The sequence below is a fragment of the Gossypium hirsutum genome, chromosome D01, assembly GCF_007990345.1.
Source record: "Gossypium hirsutum isolate 1008001.06 chromosome D01, Gossypium_hirsutum_v2.1, whole genome shotgun sequence".
In the NCBI taxonomy this organism is placed as follows: domain Eukaryota; kingdom Viridiplantae; phylum Streptophyta; class Magnoliopsida; order Malvales; family Malvaceae; genus Gossypium; species Gossypium hirsutum.
In genome coordinates, this window is record NC_053437.1 from 25,859,968 (window position 1) to 25,869,825 (window position 9,858).

Consider the following 9,858-nt stretch of genomic DNA (forward strand, 5'->3'; position numbering starts at 1 on the left):
ATTAGGGATCATTGCATTTAGTTTAATATATTTTAATCACCACTTTTCAACTATATTGTGTTTTTATTTACCAAATTGTTAATATAATTTTACAAATTAAGTTACTTAGGACAAATACAATCCCTGTGGAGACGATAACTCGATACTTACTTATTACTTGATAATTACTGTGTACACTTGCACAAACCTACGCGTTACAATAGTTGAGGGTTAGATTAGCAACGGTATTTGACGATACATTTGCCTTGCATAACTTGCAAGATTATTGTGATTAAACTGTTTCAAGGGAAAGATACTTTGTTACCTCACATAGTCTTTTATCTGCTTATTAAATCGAGTTAATTGTTTGAATTGACATAGGGATATGTACAAGAGATTATTTCAATTTAATAAGTATGTATGTGCAATAACATTGTAATACCCGATTTTAGCCCAGGCTTACAATAATAAAATAAAGTCTAAGTCCAGTACAAAATTATATCATTTGGCCCAATCGGAATGACCCATTACTTAAAAAGGTTAAAGGTCCATCTACAAGCTTATGGAAACATAATCTTCAAGGATATGCAATCTTAGATATGATATGCAATCTTAGATATGATATATGCAATCTTGGATATGATATGCAATCTTGGAAGATATGATTTTGTAATCTTAGAGATTTAATTTGTAGATACCCTTTAATCTTAGTCGTTGATGTAATTGATCTGTATCGTTGGATTTGGGGAGGCTCAACTATAAATAGAGGCTTCTCCCTTGATTGTGGAGGGAGGAGAAAAATCAATAAAAAAGGGAGAACGATTGGCAATTTTTTAAAGGTGGCTTACTGTTTTCTTTTCTTTTTCGATTATTTTTTACTTATTTACGATTTTAAAAAAAGGAGAAGGTGATACCATTGCGAATTTTATTTATTTATTTTATTTAGTCCAAATAAAGTGACGCGTTTCAAAGGATGGAGATATTTTCCCATTCGAGCCCTATGAGTTATTTGAGCCTTTTAATTGGGCCCTTCATTTTTTTTCCTTTAATTCTGTTTGGAGTTACTTTACTAAATGAATGGAAGCTGCTTCATATACCAATGTCACAAAGTCGACAGTTAGCAAATTCGTGAAAAATCATATGTTAGTATGGAACGCCAAAAGGATCATATCTGGCAATGTACTAAATTTGAACAACAGCATAATATCAAAAGTTTGCAGTCTGTTCACGATTAATGTCATATCACCTAAAAAAAGATGGCGCAAAAAAAAACTCTGCCGGGGTAATGCCTTTCTCTTGGGCCCATTGCGATTTTGCCTATTGAAGACAATATTCTTTCTGAGTTTTTGAATCCAATTCCGATTGAAGAGGAATGTTCAAAGTTGTCCATCATGGTTAAATGCGTCAAAAGCAAGTGATGCAAGTTCACAAAAAAGGTCCATCCTAGAGAATTCCTTGAGAGGGACCTGGTATTGAAGAAGATCCTTCCCATACAAAAAAAACTTCATCCCAAGCTGGGAAGGACCTTATATAGAAGTCCTTATTTGGAAAAGCGTCAATTTTGATCAAAAAGGATAACAAAGACATGCCTAATCCTATGAGTTCAGATTCAATCAAAAATATTTCAAAAAAATAAAAAATAAAAAAAAGAGAGAGAAAAGAAGAAAGAAAATGGAAAGGCCAAGGTGAAAACCCGCAAAGGGCGCCTTGAGACCAAAGGGGATTTGAGTTGAAAACCTGAAAAGGGCGGCTCAAATATCGATCAGAATGGGGCATGAGGTGATCAGAGCAGTTCAAATTTTGATCAGATTGGGGCATATGATAATCTTGAATCAACAGGAAAGGGTAGACAACATCTTGGGACATCGGCAGAGTACTGTAGATCTCCTAAACACACGTCAAACTCAGAAGGGTCTTCAGAAAGTTTGTACAGAGAAGTTCAAGCTGCGATATCTGGGGCACCCAATTTTCATTCTATTGAATTTGTTGTTTTTGGAATACTTCATTCTTTTCAAAGATACACATTCTCAATCAATTTCTTTGTTATCCTTCTTTGCTATTTTTGATAATTTATTTCTTTCGAGCTATGCTCAAAACCAACTTTTCTTATCTATTGTTATGACTTTTTTTGCAAACATGTTGCATTGGAATAATGATTAATGGACTAATAAAACTTTCACAAGGGAAGTTTTGCATATTACTTTAGAAGTTTCTAAATAATACAGGAACCTAAAATAGGACTATTGTTTAGAAAGCACCAAGTTTAAAGGTTGGAAATTTAAGAAGGAAGAGTCTAATTAGAACTTTCTGGATTCTGTTGTTAAAAACATTGATTGAGCAAAGTGAGAAGATGTCAGGTTGGTGACAAAGCTAAAATAAACAAGCGTCACCAGATAATAGGAAGAGGTTTCCTTGGAGAAGAAAGACTTCATTTGCACATGAGCCTTTGGTGCGACACCTTAGGCATGGTGTAAAGGGCCATAGAATTTTACATTCTGTATCCTTGAATTGTGATAGGAGTGCATTGAGAAGAAGCCATATATTTCTACCCTCGGGTTGCAGTGGGAGAATGATGGTACAAATTTTACGTCCTAGTAGATTGAACTTTGAGGTTTACAGTGGGGGAAATCTGACTAAGTGGAGACACCAACCGAGCAAGAAAGCGTTGTAGCACATCAGTGATAAAGCCTTAATAAACTTCGAGCAATGATAACTTAAGTGAAAAAGGGGATCATTCTCAAAAATAGCATTCTACATTCATGCAAACACCATTCACACATGTCTAGTTAGGAGCATTTGATTCATGCCATCCTAATCATTAGGCATAATTATGTTCATTCTACAGGTCATGTTCCCTATAGAGCAGATCAGTGAAAATAACAGATCTTGCCTTCTTGCACCGACAGCGAAGCAGATCGAAGACTCCAACCTTGCCTCCCTGAGTTGTAGCGGAGCAGGTTAAAAATAGCAGATCTTGCCTTCCTGCACCGACAGCAAAGTAGATCGAAGACACCAACCTTGCCTCCCTGGGTTGCAGCGGAACAGGTTGAAAATAGCAGATCTTGTCTTCCTGTACTAACAACGAAGCAGATCGAAGACACTAGTCTTGCCTCTCTGGGTTGCAGCGGAGCAGGTTAAAAATAGCAGATCTTACCTTCCTGTACCGGCAGTGAAGCAGATCAAAGACACCAGCCTTGCCTCCCCGGGTTGCAGCAGAGCAGGTTGAAAATTGCAGATCTTATCTCCCTAAGCAGTAATGGAGTAGATTGAAGACACTAGCCTTGCCTCCCTCGGTGGCAGCGGAGTAGGTTAAAGATAACAGATCTTACCTTCCTGTACTGACAGTGAAGCAGATTGAAGACACTAGCCTTGCCTCCCTCGGTGGCAGCAGAGCAGGTTAAAGATAGCAGATCTTGCCTTTCTGTACTGACAGTGAAGCAGATTGAAGACACTAGCCTTGCCTCCCTCGGTGGCAGTGGAGCAGGTTAAAGATAGCAGATCTTGCCTTCCTGTACTAACAGTGAAGCAGATTGAAGACACTAGCCTTGCCTCCCTCGATGGCAGTGGAGCAGGTTAAAGATAGTAAATCTTTCCTTCCTGTACTGACAGTGAAGCAGATTGAAGACACTAGTCTTGCCTCCCTGGGTTGCAGCGGAGCAGGTTAAAAATAGCAGATCTTGCCTTCCTGCACCAACAGCGAAGCAGATCGAAGACACCAACCTTGCCTCCCTAGGTTGCAACGGAGCAGGTTAAAAATAGCAGATCTTGCCTTCCTGCACCGACAGCGAAGCAGATTGAAGACACCAGCCTTGCCTCCCTGGGTTGCAGCGGAGCAGGTTAAAAATAGCAGATCTTGCCTTCCTACACCGACAACGAAGCAGATCGAAGACACAAGTCTTGCCTCCCTGAGTTGCATCAGATCAAGTTGAAGCTATAAGTCTTATCTCCTTGACATTGCAGTGGAGTAGATTGAATCACTAGTTCTTATACCTCTGAAGATGCAGTAGGAAGGAATGAGGCTACTTGAAGAAGAAGAGCACCAAGATCCTGCGTGACCGGGCAAAAATTGGCTATTTCTAAAGTCTTTGTTCCGTTCCTATTACACGACAACGAGCAAAGAGGGGCAGTTGTAATACCCAATTTTAGCTCGGTCTCACAATAATAAAATAAAGTCTAAGTCCAGTACAAAATTATATCATTTGGCCAGATCGGAATGACACATTACTTAAAAAGGTTGAAGGTCCATCTACAAGCTTATGGAAACATAATCTTCAAGCATATGCAATCTTAGATATGATATGCAATCTTAGATATGATTTATGCAATCTTGGATATGATATGCAATCTTGGAAGATATGATTTTGTAATCTTAGAGATTTAATTTGTAGATACCCTTTAATCTTAGCCGTTGATGTAAATGATCTGTACTGTTGAATTTGGGGAGGCTCAACTATAAATAGAGGTCTCTCCCTTCATTGTGGAGGGAGGAGAAAAATCAATAAAAAGGGAGAACGATTGGCAGTTTTTTAAAGGTGGCTTACTGTTTTCTTTTCTTTTTTCGATTATTTTTTACTTATTTATGATTTTAAAAAAAGGAGAAGGTGATACCACTGCAGATTTTATTTATTTATTTTATTTAGCCCAAATAAAGTGACGCGTTTCAAAGGATGGGGATATTTTCCCATTCGAGCCCTATGAGTTATTCGCGCATTTTAATTGGGCCCTTCATTTTTTTTCCTTTAATTCTTTTTGGAGTTCAATTTAAATCCTTATTAATTCAATGTGATTGATTTCTTACTCCACTATTTTTAAAAAATATATATATATATATTTAATTTTGAATCTAATACTATTTTAATTATTAAGCTTAGTATTTTCCATTGTATTTTACGTTTTATATGTATTATGGCTATAAGTTTATTGAATTATATGTATATATTACCCTTTTTTAAAAAATTATAATGTATCATTGTTTTGAAATTCAATATATATTGCTATTATTTCGATTTATCACACTTTTTTATATTTTAGGTAAATTCAACATGATTTGTATATATTATTTAATATTCCTATTTTCTAATATATTTTCGAAATTCACTTTACATATTTATATGTCTTAAAGATTTATATGAAAATGTTTTTATACAATACTATTTTATATATACATATATAATTTATAATAAATTATTTTTATTCTATATTTTATTGATTTCATATTATTTTATCTATTACCTTTAAATTCTCTTTTAAATAGGTTTATGTATTTTCTTTCGAATTCATTTATTATCTATCATTCATTAGTGTATGTTTTATTTACGAATTATCGCTCCATGTTGTATATTATCATTTATCGCGTTCTATTCGCTTAAAAGGCTATGTTCGATATCATTCAAGCATCAAAATCATTTTATTCAAAATTTTTCAAAATTGAGATAATACTCGTATTTAGGATTTTCAAGGAAATTGAGCCCTAACGTATTGGGTTCCGATTTTCTTCGTTAAATCTAACGATCCAAAGTTGCTCATTAATCAAAAAATAAAATGAAAAGCTTGTTGTCGAGAATTTAATATGTTGTATCCTAACGTATTGGATGTGACGTATTGATTTCTCGAGACAAATATTTTTTTTAAAAATGATAACAAAGGAAATATTCCAAGTTTAGGATTTTAAGATATTGTGCCCTAACATATTGGGCCGCGATTTCTTAAATCTTAAATAAATGGATATTCTTTTAAATTTTTATTATAAGAGTATTTTGGACTAAATCATTTTTGAGGAAATAGAATGTCGTGCCCTAACGCATTGGGTGTGACATTTTCTTTCTCTGAAATGGTAAGAGTCTTAATAAGTAACGTTTTTTAGTTTTTATTAAGGATCATATTTTTAAATTTTCGACATTAAGACACTAATTAATTAAATAGGTACCAATTTTGGGCGTTACGAGGGTGCTAATCCTTCCTCGTACGTAACCGACTCCCAAATCCATTTTTCTAAAACTCGTAGACCAAAGCTATTGTTTACGTGATCCAATCACACCTCAATAAAAGGTTGGTGGCGACTCCCAATTTTTGTTTTTTTAAGTCGACAACTAATTTTTGTTTTTTTCCAAAATAAAAAATGGTTTCGTCATATTGCCTATTAAAATTTGTTTAATCGGTTGAATTGACATAGGGATATACTCAAGAGATAAATGGATTTTTGTAGGTGAGTATGTGCATAACAATATAAACATGAGTTTAATAATTCTAAGTTAAGAAATGTAATTAATCTAACACAATTATGTCATCTTGATTAAAATCGTATTTTGAAATCGTGCATTTAAGATTTATTTATTTAGTTCACTTAGTTTAAAATCTTAGTTTTTAATCACCCTCTTCAAACAAAATATTTTTCTTCACCAATGTGTTTTAAATAGCATTCATAAATAATTCTTTTGACAGCCCCTGTGGGTACGATAACTCAACATTTACTTGTCACTTTAATACTTATTGCGATTGTGTACACTTGTACATTTCCGTCGTTCCAAGTTTTTGGCACCGTTGCCGGATGCTGTGTTTTAAAAAAGTCATTATTTGTGAAGTTGTTATTTTTTTGGTTTATTTTCTGTTCAAATTTTAACTTAGTTAATATTTTTGTGATTATTTTAGGTGTTTATGAGTATTGACCGAATCATCGATTTACTCCCTGTAGACTCTGAGATTGAATGAACTTTTCGACAGTGAAGAAGACAAGCAAGTCAGAGAAGGACTGAAAAGATGAACTTCGAAAATCTGAATTAAGGAAACGGAGAAAACCTTGCTCAAAATCCTATCCTTATTGTTGATGATAGGGATAGAGCTTTGAGATAGTATGTCGTGCCAGTATTTCATGATCTTAATCCAGGTATTAGGAGACCCGAAATTGAGGCACAACAGTTCAAGTTGAAGCCATTCATGTTCCTAATGCTTCAGACAGTGGGCCAATTCAGTGGAATGCCTACCGAAGATCCTCACCTACACTTAAGACCGTTTATAGAGGTGAACGATTCTTTCAAGTTAGTTGGAGTACCCGAAGATGCATTACGATTGAAGCCGTTCCCATATTTACTAAGGGACAAAGCTCGAGCTTGGTTGAACTCATTACCACCAAACTCAATTTCAACATGGCAAGAGTTAGCAGAAAAATTCCTTATGAAGTATTTCCCGCCTACCAAGAATGCTAAGTTGAGGAATGAGATCACTGCTTTCCAACAAATGGATGATGAGTCATTGTATGAGGCATGGGAAAGGTACAAAAAATTATTACGGAAGTGCCCTCATCACAGAATCTCACATTTCATACAACTTGAGACATTTTATAATGGTCTCAATGCTCACACGAGGATGGTAGTGGATGCTTCTGCTAATGGTGCTCTCCTTTCTAAGTCTTATAATGAGGCTATCATTGAGAGGATTGTCGGCAACAATTATCAATGGCAAACCAATCGAGCAGTGTCAAGAAGACGAGTCACTGGAATACATGAAGCAGACGCTCTTACTTCACTCACATCTCAAGTATCACCAATATTCTCAATGTTAAAAAATCTTACTACTAATGGGTGTAATAGTTTTGCAGCACAGCCACTGAATCAATTTGAAAATATAGCCTGTGTTTATTGTGGGGAAGGACATTTGTTCGAAGAATGTCCATCGAACCTAGAATCTGTGTATCCATGGTTAACCAGAACCAAAATCGAGGAAAGAAAGGGCTACAATCCAATTTCTATAACCCATCATGGCGAAACCACCCAAATTTTTCCTGGAGTAACCAAGGGACGGGAACCAGTAACAATTATGCCAACCTAGATCGACCTAGCCACCTAGTTTTTCCCAACAAGCTCAGAAACCAACCCAAGCTGAACCAGCCAATAGCCTAGAGAATCTATTGAAGGCATACATAGCGAAAAATGAGGCCTCTCTAAGGAATTTGGAGAATCAAGTGGGCCAGCTTGCAACTGAACTCAGAAACAGACCACAAGGTGCTTTACCTAGTGATATGGAGAATCCAAGGAATCTAGGGAAGAAGCACTGTAAAGCGTTAACATTAAGGAGCGGAAATACTTTAGAGCCCAATTTCGTCAAAGTTTAGAAGGAGCCAGCTGGCGCTCAGGACTCAGAGGAAGTTCAACCAAGTGTTAAAATTCCAGTGTCACCGAAAATTGAATCTGCAAAATCCGATGAGGTAACTTCTGAACCAGCTAATTCTGATAAACTAATAACTCTGTTAGATGCAGAATTGCCACAAAAAATGAATCAACTAGTTGGTTGATATCAATAGGAAACTCAATTTAAGAAGTTCCTATACGTACTCAAGAAACTTCATATCAACATCCTGTTGGTTGAAGCACTTGAAAAAAATACCGAACTACGTCAAATTCATGAAGGATATCCTGTTTAAAAAATGAAGGTTTGGAGAATTTGAGACGGTAGCCCTAACGAAGGAATGCAGTGCATATCTTCAAGACAAACTACCTCCAAAATTGAATGATCCTAGATGTTTTACCATACCTTGCAATATTGGAGCAACATATTCTGGTAAGGCACTATGTGACTTGGGTGCGAGTATCAACTTGATGCTCATGTCAATATTTAGGAAGTTAAGGATAGGTGAATTTAGACCTACTACGGTTACACTTTAATTAGCAGATCGATCCTTAGCACATCTAGAAGGAAAAATTGAGGACGTATTGGTACGTGTAGACAAATTTATCTTTCCTGCTGACTTTGTGATTCTAGACTTTGAAGCAAATAAAGAGGTGCCAAACATCCTAGAAAGACCATTCTTAGCAACCGGAAGGACCCTTATTGATGTGCAGAAGGGCGAGCTTACTATGCGTGTTCAGGATGATCAGGTAACATTTAACGTTTTTAAGTCCATGTAATTTCATGACACAATTGATGATTGTTCTGCTGTGTCTGATTTAGAGGATTTAATTGTGGAGAAGGAACTCAACTATGATGAGGACCCATTGGAACAAATTTTGACATCAGATCCTCCAAATGAAGAAGAGGAGGATGAATACTTAACTTTGTTAGAAGTTAATCAAAGGGGATTTAATCCGCAATCCCGCTTTGAATCTTTGGAGTTAGAGAAAAGGGATTATGCCCAACCAAAAGCGTCAATCGAAGAGCCACCTAAATTAGAATTGAAGAAACTTCCCTAACATTTGAAATATGTTTATCTAGGTTACTCTTCTACTCTGCCTGTGATTGTTTCAGCAAAATTAACTACTGAGCAAGAAAAGAAACTCATCCTGGTGTTGAAACAATTCAAGAAGGCTATCGGATGGGCCATAGCTGAAGACTCTATTCTAGAGCAACGAGTTGAAGAAAGTGAGGATCCCGAAAAAGAAGAAGAAGAAGATCCCACAGAGATTGAGCTAGTGCAATCGGCTGAAGTCCCTGATAAGGTGGAACCAATAGAACCAGAAGCTGAACCTGATATCGAGACTTCAATGTTCAGAGCTCAACCACCTCACTCAGATCTTCGAGCTGAGCTGTCAAAGATGAAGGACATAATGCAACATATGCAGTGGCAGCAAGAAGCTTACTAGAAATACTAAAAATAAGGGATGACTCGATGAGAAGTGCTCTTACAAAATTTTACAATGACCCATTTATTTTTATGCCTGAGTTTCCAGATTACATATTTGAACCATGAAACCCATTATCGAAAAAGGAGCGAAGTGATTCATGTAAAGACAATAATGATGGAGCAAAAGATAAGTCGAATTCGGAAGGATCTGCAAATAAATAAAGGGAGGATCTCGAATTAATTTTATTTATGTTCTTAGGTTATTTTAGGATAAAGTTAATTAGGAATTTTTGCATAATAAAACAAGAGATGGAAATCATTAATAA

The 9,858-nt window shown here is 35.9% G+C and overlaps 1 non-coding gene across 1 annotated transcript; it reads right to left on the reverse strand.

The window, feature by feature from the left end:
• Positions 1 to 7,179: 7,179 nt before the first annotated feature.
• On the reverse strand, positions 7,180 to 7,286 carry LOC121214217 (small nucleolar RNA R71). Its single transcript, XR_005909803.1, has one exon. It is a non-coding gene; the product is annotated as a small nucleolar RNA R71 (small nucleolar RNA).
• Positions 7,287 to 9,858: the final 2,572 nt, after the last annotated feature.